We start from the raw sequence: 14,819 nt of genomic DNA, 5'->3' as shown, positions 1-14,819 counted from the left end.
ATTTTCATTTCAAGTCAGGTCAAGCACCAAAAATGTTATTTTTATAGGCCTGGTGAGATAATGCAACAGAAATTTTTCCATTTGCAGGTCCTTGACCAAATCACTGTTCTTCTAACAGTAACGAGTGCCTTCTTTCTCTGTGCCTCACCTGATGACAAGCAGGAATGTTGCTACTTAAGTTGGTATGGTGGCAATATTACTGAAAAAAGAGAACTTGGCCTTCTCTCTTCTCTCAAAATGATCAGAGCTTTCAACCATCAGTGTGTCTATATGTCAGTAGTAGGAGTTAAGATAGAGCTTCCTGGTTTATTTTCATCATTTCTGTTTCTTGGAACAAAAGAGGCTCAAGTGAGTTGAACAGCAGAGTTGACGACAGAGTTTCAGGGCCATGCTGAACATAACTCAGCCCAGTTTGGTCAAACCACTTTTAGAAATCAGTACTGGCTCTTGAATTGATTGATGCAATGTGCCTCCAAGACACACCTCACCTCATCACTTCTCTCCATACACATTTCTAACCCAGGCACACACATCTGCACTCAGCTGGGCCTTTCCCACCTTGATCATTCAGACACACAGAAGTCCCAACCTCCTAATTCTTGAGGGGTGAGTCCTTCAAGATTCCTCATCACTCCTAAGTCAATGGAGGAGATCTCTGTGAAGTGGACCACCTCCCTCACTGTACAAGTTCCTTTTTCTTTTTTTACCCTCTATGTGAAGTAAATTAATTGCCAAGATAGCCCTCTCCTTTCCAGGCAGGGTTATGAGGACAGAGAACCTCAGCAATGCCATTATTTCAATACTTTATTTACCCGTTTTACTTGGCATATTTTGCCTTACAAAAATATCAGCTTTCAAAAAGGCACCAACTGTTCATCAGCAGTGAAGTCTATCAGAACAGCAAATTGAACTGCTTGAAATCTAGGACTAAACACCTTAAGCAAATTATATATTTGTAAAACTTGCTTAGTAAGGAATCCATTCTTATTATTATTGCAGTACAGGAAACTAAGTAGAAGGAAAAAATGTGCACAGGATATTTAATATCAGAGGCTAATAGGGCAATGAGTTTCAGGCTTAAATTTACATATAAATTTACATAGAAAAATCAGACCAAATTGAATTTCTTTTAGCTGAAATGTGCATTAATGCCTAAGTAATAATGCCCTAAAACAGAATACAGAGATGATTATTTCTTAAGTTATTACAATAATTCTAAGCCCATTGACTAAAAATTACTACACTGTTAACCTCTTAATGGGGACCAGACATGGTACCATGCAAACAAACTGGGAAAACAATGTTTGCAAGAGATGATTGCAAAAAACATTTTTCTGAAATGGGAGTAAAGGAGAGGACTGAAAAAGCATTATATTCTGTGACTGAAGCTATCTATGGTGTCCTCAGCTCCACCAAAAGAAAACACACACATTGAAAAACCTATACCAAACCGATATGGCAATAATTTGTAAGACATATAGGAAAAGCTAATGAACTAAATAATATGCACATATACGGACTTCCATGCAAATATAGGCAGAAAAAATTGTGCCAAAGATGAGCTGAATTCTAAGACAAACGTTATATTAAGATAACTACTAAAAATATACCTGACAAGGGGATACAGACTGACTCAAAATAAAATTAATATCCCAAATTCCCACAACTGAGAAAGTAATAACTATGCTTATATCTTAATGAATATTTCTTTGAATTTGAAATCAAAAAAACCTCTGAGTCCATAGAGGCTGAAGCTCAATAACTCTTCACCCTCCTGAGACCACAGACAGATTTCTTTTTCAGATCCAGCACTGTTAGAAGAAGAAATTATCAATTACAGCTACTTTTTGCCAACCTCTATATAGAAAGTTGGAACTTTCAGGGATCAGCTCAGTTGCCTAAGCCACCACATAGGGTAACCTGGTTTATCAAAGTGAATTGGCTTAGAGAGGCCTACTAAAAAAGTATAAGTTAATCTTGTCCATTATGAGAATCAATGGGGGAGTCACAGAATCACAGAATGGTTTGGGTTGGAAGAGACCTTGAAGATCACCTAGTTCCAAAACCCTGCCATGAGCAGGGTCATCTTCCACTTCACCAGGTTGCTCAGAGCTCCATCCAACCTGGCCTTGAAAACTTTCAGACACAGAGCACCCACTACTCTGGCAAACCCATATCAGTGCCTCACCACACTCACAGCAAAGAACTTCCTCCTGATATCTAATCTAAAGCTTTCAGTCTGAAGCCATTCTGCTTTGTCCTGTCACTCCAGGCTCTTGTAGAAAGTCTCTCTCCATCTTTCTTGAAGGCTCCCTTCATACAGTGGAAGGCCACAATTAGGTCACCCCAAAGCCTTCTCTTTTCCAGGCAGAACAATCCCAGCTCTCTCAGCCTTTTCTCACAGGAGATGTGCTTCATCCTTCTAATCATCTCAGTGGCCTCCTCTGGACTCGCTCCAACAGGTCAATATCTTTCCTTGTGTTGGGGACCCCAGAGCTGGATGCAGCACTCCAGATGGGATCTCATCAGAGCAGAGTAAAGAGGCAGAATCACCTCCCTCAACCTGCAGCCCACACTTCTTTGGATGCAGTCCAGGATACACTTGGTTTTCTGGGCTGCAGAAAGCTGGGCTGCTTCTGATATCTGCCACTGAATTAATGTGCAAGATTTAGTTCTTGAACTAATTCTATTGGCCCACATAATGCTACAACAGTTAGCTGCAATTATTTTCTGCTGGTCTCACTGTAGTTTTCAACTGCTACCTAAAATTACAATAATGTCATAAATTCCTAAATTCAATAGACTAGAGCATACTTTGGAAGTCTTGATGAGTGCTGATGATTTGTGCATTTTCATAACGAAGTAAGCAACCTAAACAACAGTAATACTTCCAGGAACTTACTCTAATATAATTTATTAAGCCTGTTAGATTAATACTGGATTAATACTTAGATTAACTGTCCTGGATTGAAAATTTCATGTGGTGAGGTTAGAAGGCTCCATCTTGTTTGAAATTACAAACATGACAAATACTATGTCAGTGAAATGCTGAGTATCAGCTCAGTATCAGAACTGACCAGGAAAAGGCAGTGACCAGCACCACCCATATTCCAGTGCTTCAAAGACTTTCAGAAATACTTGGTAAAAATAAACTTATAACCACCTAGCAGAATCTAATGGTTCTACAGTAGAATACCAACAACAACTAATTATTATAATACTTCCATCAACTTTAATGACTGCTGCTAAATGTGGAAGCACATATTCCACTCTGTGCCTCTACTCTCAGCTCATACTGGTATGAGCTAACTAAAAGTACTTTATTTTTTAAAACTAGTAACTAACTCCAAAAATACCTCATTTTTTGAATTTTTATGACCGTACTAATGAGGTAATTTACATCTCAGCTACACCACCTACCATCAAGTTACTCAATCAGCAGAGGTAAAATGCTAATTAATTTGACTGTCTTAGATCTCGCACCTACTGCGACTCTTCTCATTCTGTTGGCCTAAAAGTAGAATTTTAAGGAGGCATTTCTTCACAATTTAAAAGACCTGTACCATAATTATCACTGCTACAAAATATATAGAGGTAGAGAAAATTCTAAACAAAACTGAAATTGTCAAGGTTTCTACTGAGAATAACTTTTTCTCCTGAATTTTCTAAGAGTAGAAAATTACAAATAAGTTCATATTGACAGGTAAAATGTCTCTAGACAAAACCTTTCTGTCTCAAATTTTAGCATTTGTTTCTTTAAATCCAACTTTTATTTTTGGCATATCTCTGCAGTCCCAGGAGCCAGAGAGTATTGTAATGCAAAGAGAACTTTTTAAATGTTCATAGCTTTTCTGAAAACAGAAATATATATAAATCTAAAGGAACAATCTCTAAGAGTTATCTAGTTCTATGCCTTACTATGACTTATAAGATCAGATAAACTTTGAAAACAGCTTTATTGTTAGTTGCTCCAAGAAAAGTTAACTTTTAAGTCCTTGAAGTTTGCTCACATATAACAATCTCACACAAAACAATAAATGCTGCATTATTAATTTTGATTTCTATACATGACATGCTAGAGGTATATTCAATCTGTCCCACACATTCCCTTAGTATTTACTCTACAAAAGTAACGCAAGCTCACTACATCACAAACAATGTATATTAATAATATTAACATCAAAATATATTTTTTTCCTTGACTAATATCTGTTCCTAGAATCTCTGAAAGAGCAAAAATTAGAGCAGTCTGAAGCAAGGCCCACACTTGCACTTGCACCTACAGTCACATTCTGCTGTGTGGGGATCCCACACAACAGACTGTTGCATTAATTTTTCTAGACTGTCAAAACCGAGAAGGTTTGAAGGTTGGAAACAGTAATGGAAACAGCCTGCCTATTCTTAGAGCTGTGTGTAAACATCAACACTGTGCCAGTGACCTTCTAAAACCACCACTGAATAGCTCAGAACCAGTGCAATAGTTGCACTGGTCTGGGAGCCATTAAAAATAGCAACAGGAGCACAAGCTCCAACTTCGGTGAAGTCATCTCATGGAAGTGCAAATGGACAATATATGTTTCAGAGATACATTACCATCTTCTGGGTACTCATGTGGTTCTCAGAGACTTGAGAGAGAGAGGAAAAAAAGGAAAGATTTGGCAGAGAATAGACAAAGCTGTTGTCTCCGCACTTATGTGGAAACCAAACTCAATCCCTTCCAGGCATTTCGTTTTATTAAAGCAGAAACTAATAATTCACTGTTCAAAACAGACCTTCCCCTCTGGCTTATCTCCTGTTCTACAGATCCTGCTTAGAGCTCACATATTAGATATTTCCTCTCAAGACAGCAAATGCTACTTTTCAAATATCTGGATGGATCAAAAAAGTCTCTTGACTCAGTGAACCAGCGATATACACTTAGAATTTTCTCCAGGAAACAGATAACTGCTAATGAGCAAGGGTGCTCAAAGCAATAACTGTCAGCCTTTTAGACATTTTACATAAAAACTTAAGAATCAGCTTCCTTCTTGACCTCTACATTCAGTGTGAATAAATCCATTAGAATATTTGCAAGACAAAGTAACTATTGCAGTCCATTTTTCTAAGCAATCTGAGATAAGGACCATGAATTTATCAGCCTAAATTATGCCTCTGTACTACAGTTCCCCATTAGGAAATACACAGTAAACACCAAAGTAAAACACAGTAACCATTTTTTAAATTGTAAATTGTTACAATGTTGTCAATGGTTGTGGATATTGATAATTATCATTTGGTAAAATTAAAAAATATGGTTGTTTTCTCTGCATTTAGAAGTAAAAATACCTGCAAGTGTGCAAACTATTTGTGATTACTGGAAGTGTTATTTAATTAATGAATAATGAACACTAACTAACAATTTCTAAGATTTCAGTTTCAATGATTTTCATCTACCTTTATACCAGGAATTCAAATCCAGCAGCAAATTTATTTTTAAAAGGCTGAAGAACAGTTTTCAGAGAGTAACAGACAGTGGTCCCTCCTTCCTAGTGAGAATGATAATTAAGGAAGTGCCATAGATATGTTCATATATTCACAATTACACAGTCATACCATACTCTGATTTAAATAGAGGAGGAAAGATATGGATTCCTTTTTCAGTAGGCCAAACCATCTAAAATAGGTAGGGTTTTAGCCTAAAGTAAAAACATCAAAGAAAACTTTATAACTTAAAACAAGTAATTCCTGATTTAATGACATTTTTCAAAATTCAGGATGGCATCTGTTTTCAAATCAAAATCTTAATCAACTATTTTTATATACTTAAAGTTTCTGATTCTTATGTTGTATGAAAATATTTGTATGCCTGAATAAACTTGTTGCTCATTGTAATGATGACATTTAATTATCAATTGCTGTTTCAGAAGCTGTGCATACAGTCCATAGAAATCCAGCAGAAAAGAACTACCAGATGCTTCAACCCACGTTCTGCAGATGGGCAACTATAAAATAGTATTTGAATTTCACTCAAGAAATTTTAAGCAGTATTCTGATTATGGGAACACAGCAATACTATTTGGGAGAAGTGGGGATATTGCTAGATTTTGTGAGAAGTGTAGTATCCTTGCCAAAATAGTCTTGAGTAAAATACATGTTTTCCTATTATACAGGTGAACAACATTTATAGGAGTGGAATGAATAATTAAGATCCTTTTTTTTCTTCATGTTACACAGGGAAAGCAGTGAGTTCTCACTAATTCACTAATCACTGTAGGGAATACCAGTGGCAGTACCACCAATTTTCTTGGCAACTCCAAAAAATGGCAGGACAGGTTTGAAAGTTAGACTTCCACAGAAAAATTCACACATCATCATTTGTAAGATCCTCAAAGCATGGTTTAATAATTTATACTTAATTACATCTTTTGAGAAATTCTCACTGTTGTTTTTCAGGTTCCTCTCACTATTGTTTACAAAAAAACCCAAAAACACCACAAAAAAACCCCCAACTCAACCCTATAGAGTGTATATACAACAATGTTTTGTCTTGAGCTAAAAATCTAGCATAAGTTCCTAGCACTGGTTAGAAAGACAATTATTACAGAGGTATATCCACAGTATAGAGTTCAAACATTAACTTTTCCTTTCAGTAATATTACTTTATTACCTAATCCACTAAATTGCACAATCTGTATTTCAGATACTATCAGTGGGCAATTTTTTTTTAAAAGGAACTTTTTTCCATGGAGTTGTTCTATTTAATGGTTGAGAAAAAAAAAACCTTATTTTGATTCCTAAGCCACAGGAGGAGCAACAGCAGTTATGAACTAAGTAACACAGTAGTTTTATTTTACAAGGCTACTCTCTTTCTTCACTTGACAGTTATTTTTCATAGATATGACCACTTATTGAGATGAAACATCCCCTCTAATTACTTGGTTTAGACCTAACCTCACATTTTTGTTCAATGGCAGTTAGTGACAGTTCAGCTGTCATTTTGTGATCTACATTAGCTCCCTGTCACTATATCACAGAACTGATTCATGCATCTGTAGGGTTGAGAGGAGGGGGTTGGCAGCTGCTACATATTTATCAAAAATTTTCACTCACATTTTAACATTTCTAATAATTTAGCTTTTTTTTTTTTTTTAATGAGCTATACAAATGTGTTCTGGTCTGAATTATTTGCCAAACTGCTATTTAGAGGGATTAATAATTACTACCATCTCAAATTTGTTTTTCCTTCACCAACCATATTGCCATGGTTCTTTTACAGTGATACTTTTTATGCTAGCAATTGTCATGAAAGTATATGATAAAAATTGATCTTAGGGCATGATTCATAACTTCAGGTTATTCAATTTCTGAAAACATAATCCAAGTATGAGCCATATGTAACAATATTCAGACTACAGCTCAGTTTAGGACTTAGGAAAAATTAATGCACCACAGCTGTGAAAACAATGTGTCACTGCCTTCAACTGCCAAGTTACATAATTACAAAATATCCTTAATTATATGCTTTTTACTTTTAAATAAATAATGAAAAAATTAATAAGGGAAACACTGACAATTTAGGTTCTAAGTTGGTTCTGCTTTAACAGTAGTATTTGCAACAAGCTCTCTACATTATATTTGCAGACTGACATAATTCAGTTACCACAAAATGCAAATTCCTGTTAGAATAAACATGATGCAGTCTTTTTTTGAAGACTTGAAGAGTCACAAATATTGGGTGCTATGGTCTGTCCATATTAGCATGTAGTGAGACACAGAAGGAGGAGACGTAAAGCAAAGCAGTTGCAGTGAGGATTCAGAATCCACACTGTGCAAGTGCCCGTGAATGTTTTTCTTATGAGTAGTTCTATTTCACTCCCATGAACTTAAACACCCACCAGTGGTTGAAGAACATTAGATGAGCACATGAAAAATATTTTCCAGTTAAATTACATCCAAAACAAATTGATTACATGCACTCCAGGACTGCTGTGTAATACAAACAAAGGAACAGTAAGTGGGAACAATCAGTAGAGACACCCGAAAAATGTTCTTGCTGTGTAGTGACAGGTTAACACAGATTCATCAGGCCTTGTGGGTTCCCTTCAAGCAATTAAACAGAAGAAGTTTAAGATCTCATTTATGAGATGTCTTACTGTTGTGGCTCAGTGTAAAACAACTATGGATTTAAAACAGACTGACATCTCCCATTCATGGGTTCTACTTCTGCAGTCCCCAAAGTATGACTCCCAAGTACTAAAGATCTGTCAAGAATTTTGAGGGGACTATTCCTCAGCCAATATATCCCATGAGAAGAAAAATATCATTGAGTTGGAAAGGGTGCTACTTCTGATCTACAGCTTATAAATCCATTAGAATGCAAAATGAATTCTGCATGAGAAGAGTTTAAGGAGTATCACAGAATTGTTTGGGTTGGATAGGACCTTAAAGATCATCTCATTCCAACCTACCTGCCATGGGAAGGGACACCTTCCACTAGACCAGATTGCTCAAAACCCCATCCAACCTGGTCATAAACAGGGATGGGGCATCCACAGCTCCTCTGGGCAACCTGTTCCAGTGCCTCAACATCTTCACAGTAAAGAATTTTTTCCTTACATCTCATCTAAGCCTACCCTCCTTCAGTTTGAAGTCATTAACCCTTGACTAACCACTACATGCCCTTGTCTTAAGTCCCTCTCTAGTTCTCTTGTAGCTCCCTTTAAGTACTGGAAGGCTGCTGGAACCCCAGCTCTCTCAGTTTGTCCTTACAGGGAAGGTGCTCCAGCCTTCTGATCACTTTTGTGGCCTCCTCTCGACTCTCTCCAACATGTTCACATTCTTCATAGTTTGGGGGCCCCAGAGCTGGACACAGCACTCCAGGTGAGGTCTCACCAGAGTGGAGTAGAGGGGCAGAATCCTCTCTCTGGATCTGCTGACCACACTGCTTGTGATGCAGCCCAGGACACGTTTGGCTTTGTGGGCTGTGAGTGCACATTGCCAGGTCTCATCCACCGACTCCCCCAGGTCCTTCTCCTCAGGTTTGCTCTCAGTCCATTACCTTCCCAGCCTGTATTTGTTCTTAGGATTGCCTGGACCCAGGTGCAGGACCTTGCACTTGGCCTTTTGAACTTCATGAGGTTTGCACAGGCAATTCTTAGAATTCAAAATGAATTTGAAAAGCTTCACCCAGTTTCACCCAGCCTGTGCTATCCAGATGCTGCTAAGAGAGTAAAACTCACATAACTATTAAAATGTACTTTAGAATTGTTTTTAAAGTAAAATATACATTTGAAAGTACACTTCTGCATCCTATATCACCTCCACTGTTACAGGTTTTTTCCGTGCCTTTGAGATTTATTAGGCTGGTCTAGACAAGACAAAATGAAATAAAAATATGTTAATGCTTTCATAACAAAAAAAAAAGAAAAAATTCCTAAGCAGACAATGATCACAAGAGGGTACTTTCTCCCTTTTTCCCTGAACTGGTTTTTAGCTGATGTCTTTTAATGGAGTTGACAGTCTTGGTTGGGTGAAATGCAACCTGAAATTTGCATTGGTAGAAGGGGAGCCAAAGCTGACAAGTCTCCAACAACACTCTCCCTTACATCATGCAGTTCTAAATAGAATTTAGAATGATTTTCTAAAATTATAGAACAGGAAATGACACCTCACAAATCTGAAATTTCTTTCCTGGAATTAATTCCAGCACAGTGCTATGGAAATCTTACGTAGCAGAGTCAATGGAGTTTTTAATGACTGTGGGGAAATGTCCTCTATAGGCCAGCAATGCCAACTGCTGGAACTGGTTCTCAGGGTGGATTGAAAGGCAAAGGACCCTGACAAAAGACATGTACTTAGAATGTAGATTGGTTGCTTTCATTATGATAGCTGGCAAAAAGAGAGTCTGAGTCTGGGCAGTGACTGATGAAGTTGTGAGGTAAAGCTTGGGGTGCTCGTCACAAGCAGCGCGAGGACTGGCTGGGTTATTTCAGTGTTATGTTAACAATGCTTGATTATATCCCTCCTCTGAAACACAGGCTTATCATCTAAGCACTTGTAAAGGCTCCCCTGTTTACCAAGCTTTAACAATCAAGGCGGGCAGGAATCCTTCACCGCTGGAATGCATCCTTACAACCTATCCAGGCTTCACCAATTGATCTGTTTTCTATTAATATACACAGGACTTAAAAATAAACCCGCAGCTGGATAATCTCCCTTTGTTTCAGTAAGGTTATTCTTATTTCTGGAATGGTGAGCAGTGTATTTCAGAGTGTTCAGGGCCTGGATTAGAAAAAATATCCAGATCAGCAAACTATATGCTTTACAACATGAATAATTTCAAATGAAAATCAGAAATCATGTACCAGTTTGTCCAGGCTAGGAAAAAAAAAAAAAATGCAAAAAAACATGAAAACATCCAACGTTCCACCCTCCACCTCAAAAAACAAACAAACAAAAAACACATAGGATCATCATCCACTCCCTTACCTGGAAATACAAGCATGTGGAATTACCACAACAAAAGTTAAAATCAATATTTGATTCTCCTATTTGCAAAGTAATGATACCGTGAATGTATCCAACACAGGAGATACCTTGAGTACTAATGCTCACGGAGAAAAGCTGAGAAGTGGAACTGCTTCTCTGTTCCAAAACCTCTAAACATAACAATATAAAACAGTATTAGCACTATTAAGGAGCAAATTTGAGGCAATTTTCTCTTTTTTACTATAATTTTCTTCATAGAAAAAAATGAATACACATATAAAAAGAAAATGAGATCACATTATTTTTCTTGTTCAAACACTATATTGACCTTGAAAGCATTGTATCATACCACGCAATTTGTGGCAGGCGTTCTAATGGTCACATGGACCAAAACAATTTAATCTAATTCAATTTAGAGACAGGTGTGTTTCAAATTAGAGGAATTACTGAGTTTCTATTTTTAAAAAACTAGGAAAAAATCTATTATCTTTTAAATTTAAAAAGCCACTTCCTTCAATTTATGGATCAAATTCTGAGCTCTTTACTGAAATGTTTATTCATCTATTTCCCAGAAACCTATACTATCAACTGAAAAGTAAGGACTACAATAGGATTTGAATCTAAACTTCTAGTAAGATGAATTCTATTTAAACAAGGATATTTCCTTTACTGATATACAGTGATTAAAATAACTGTAATTAGACTAGAATTTAAAATTATTTTTTCCACATGGCACACTTATGCAATATTTTTATTTCCATTAAATAGCTTAAACATAATCTTGTTTATTAGCAAAGTACAAGCTTAGATGATTTTTGCTCTGACATGTCAAAAGTTTTAACAAGACTTGAGCAGCGTAAAACTGGGTTTGATTCATTTAAGTAAGCAATCTCCACTTTGAATTTTAGGTTGAGAGAAAGAACACATCCAAAAATGATATGTAGTGAGATGGGTCTTGACAACGTAAAAATGCAAATATTTTATTAAAAACTTGAGTTAAACCAAATTATCTCTGTGTCTTTCAGATACATATCTGCAGATACGCTTTGATATTGAAATTTGGCACCTTAAGGATGTTTAGACATACAAGTAACAGTGCAAACCAAAGGTAAATGTAACTGGAAAATGCTGTGTTGTTCCAGCTCAAGATCATGAATCTAATCGTAATTAAGCATTATATGAAAGACAGATGAAAGTACAGAAAATTCTGAGCAAATTAAATGAGGATGGTGACACAATGCCTTGTCAAAGTCATATAAGTCTGAGATGGGGGCTGTACAGACCTAACTGGGGTATTTCTTTTCAGCTGATTTTATGCACTTAAAGCAGAAAAAAGGAACTCTGTCCTGACACCAAGACCTGAGCTACAGTCAATTGCATGGTGCTGCCAGGTGGACGAACTTGTTTCTTCAAAATTCTCTGCATTTTTCAACAGCGTACTCCTTTTACAGCATCAACCAATGACCGGTGCCTCAGGACACCCACAAGGGTCAGAACATGTACAAAGCCACAAACTCAGCTTGAATCCTGACATGCACATCTGGGCACCCCTTTTCAAATGGTACGAGCTATTCCCCTGTCACAGGTATTGCATTTCAGACAGACGCTCATTTACGAAGTACAAAAGGCTGAGTTGGCCTAAAGCACTTTTAAACCTCAAACATAAAACTGGAATCTGCAAGCAAATATATTCATCGAAGTCTCACTAATGTCTATAGCACTCATGGTGTCCAGGTGACGTATGTCTAGATGATCCCATAGTGCCCACTGTTCCTGGGATGCCCACCAGCCCTACCTGCCTGGGGACTCCCTCACTGTCGGTGGGCTGGCAGTCACTGTGGCCACACGTCTACCCTTAAAAAAAGCAAGATGTTACACCTTGCTCATTTAAAAACTCTGTCCTGCCAACTTTACCTCTGCTGTAGCCAATTTCTGATGTTTCAGAAGTCTGATCATTTGTGTAAGACAGGATCAGTACTTTTGTCAAGCTGAGGATAAATTTGTATTGCGTTTGATGATGAGATACAGCTATAACTACCATCCAAAAGCAGTATTATTAGTATTTTAAATTAAATGTTGCTAACCCCTTTCTTTCCAAAGGCCAGGAAGGAAGAAGACTGCAAGGTCAAAAAGGGATCAATGTATTCATTAAATCTGACTCACTGAAGTAGCAGATGCACAAGGTGTGTGACTATGCTTTTTAAATATTTATCAGCTTTTGAAGCAATTTCAAGTCCTGAGCTTTACAAGACTCTGTCCACTGTTTTCACTAGTAACATCTTCCAATGTTTTACTGTTCTCATTACTAGAACATTCCACATAAGATTAAATAATTCTCAGATGTAAATTTTTGGCCGCTAGCTCTTCATGCATGTTGGTCAGCAAAACTGAGACATCTTCATTATCTTTTCAATATTCTTTAGCAGATGATCACATTTCTTCTCCATTTTTCCTTTGGCAAATTAAGTTGATAGAGCTACTTAGCATTCATATGACAAGGCCTGCTTTTCCAGTCCCCCATGCTTTTAGTAGATTTCTTTGATTTTCTTCCAGTATTTCAATACAATTTTTAACCTTCAAAAACCAGGTCTGAACATTCAAATAGCACTACCTATGGTGTTATTTGCTTTCTGTTCATATTAAACCATTTTTCAGCAGTCAAGGACTGAATTGGTTGTTTTTCCTGGTGTCACACTGAGTCTCCAGTGAGACATTAGTTAGGATAAATACAGTCACTTACATTAGAGACAGAAAGCTCTCCTTCTCCAAAATGAAGTGCCTGACATGTAACCAGGAAATTCAGTAATCACAATTCCATAATAGTATCTACATGTATTATTTGTTAGTCAAAAATATTTATGTCATCTTCAAAATTCATCAATAAAAAAGTTATTTATGGTATTTTCTATAGAGATCTGAAGAAGAGGTATACTTACTTCTTTACCCTCCTCATCTTCCTAGAAAGGAATTACCTGAATTATCCCCATTCAGGTCAAGAATTTCATTTCTCTGAACATTGCAGAAGTATTTTGAACCTTACGGTGACTTTTGCAAGTTTTCACACTGGACTAGATTAAAATTTATAGGAAGAGTTAAAATGGACCTTGAGAATTTGTTATACAATAGGAGTCAATAATATACTTCAAATCAAGTTTTCCTTTTTACCACTTTAACAGTGTTTTCAGATCAGAAAATGATACAAGACAATCATGATCCTGTAGGATAAAACCCTACGCTATTCTGTTCAAGGTCTCAAATCACACTTTTAGTCCAGCTTTTATGCTTCTTACTGGCACCAGACACCTCCCAACATGCTCACCCAACACCAAGACTTTGAAAACATCATTATCTGTTTCTCACCCCTACAGTCAGAATACCATACTTGAAGGAAAGAGCAAACTAGAAGTGACACATAAACATGATACTCAAATATTTTCAGAAATGCTTACTGGTTTGGATTTTTCCCCCCTTATAAACACATGTAAAGTCAACTTAGGAGACTCTTCTCCCCTCCCAGCATCTGTGACTGGAAGAGGTGTTCTCCTAGTACTTGCACAACATATTTAATTTTCAAAAATATTCCTGCAGAAAAATACCATTCCAGACATTTCTATTTGTAGAACCTGTTACCACCATCCATTATTAAAGGCAGCATTTCTTAGCTGCTTAGAATTCATGCAGAAAACAGGATGTCCATATGATAAAGGAAATATGCATTTACAGAAAATAAGAACAATATTAGTTTTGAAAATAAAAACTTTACAAAGTATAATTCAAAGATAAATAAAAATACAAATCTGTGAAAAACAGAAACAGTATTAATTAAGCAAACATACTAAGCAATTATTTTACCTTTACATACTTAAGGGACTTAAAACATACAACTTACTCATTATGACGTAATTGTTCTTCCAAAATGACTAACATAATTAAATTATTTTTGAGAGTGAAAGTATGTATTCATCTAGTAATACAAACATGATTAAATGCATCCCAATTATTAATGAAATTTAAGTGACAATAATAATTTGGCATACATAAGGATAGCGAGTACTAAAAGAGTCTAATTCTATTATGGACTGTATAGAAACTGAAGTTTTTATAGAATTTGGCCTTATTTGATATCCAAAATTAGAAGCAGATGTCAGCAGAATAAAGGTGTAATTATTCAAGCAGGATAAAGAAGACACTTCGATTCAAGCATTCATTTTAGTTCATATCACTGAGCTTAAATGAGGTCTTAGTAAGTGTTGAGCTTTATTACTCAAAAAGTTATTGTGTGTGGTCACTCAGTAAAATTGATTAATCCTCTGTGATAGCAGCCAGAACAACAATAAAAATTACATTTTTCT

The 14,819-nt window shown here is 36.5% G+C and overlaps 1 protein-coding gene across 5 annotated transcripts in view; it reads right to left on the bottom strand.

Moving 5' to 3' along the window:
• CFAP47 (cilia and flagella associated protein 47) overlaps window positions 1-14,819 on the bottom strand; it is a 275,959-nt gene that overhangs the window by 91,627 nt on the left and 169,513 nt on the right. The window lies entirely within an intron of this gene.

The sequence above is a fragment of the Lepidothrix coronata genome, unplaced genomic scaffold (genome assembly GCF_001604755.1).
Source record: "Lepidothrix coronata isolate B3197 unplaced genomic scaffold, Lepidothrix_coronata-1.0 Scaffold30, whole genome shotgun sequence".
NCBI classification, from domain to species: domain Eukaryota; kingdom Metazoa; phylum Chordata; class Aves; order Passeriformes; family Pipridae; genus Lepidothrix; species Lepidothrix coronata.
This window is presented reverse-complemented; position numbering and strand designations above follow the sequence as displayed.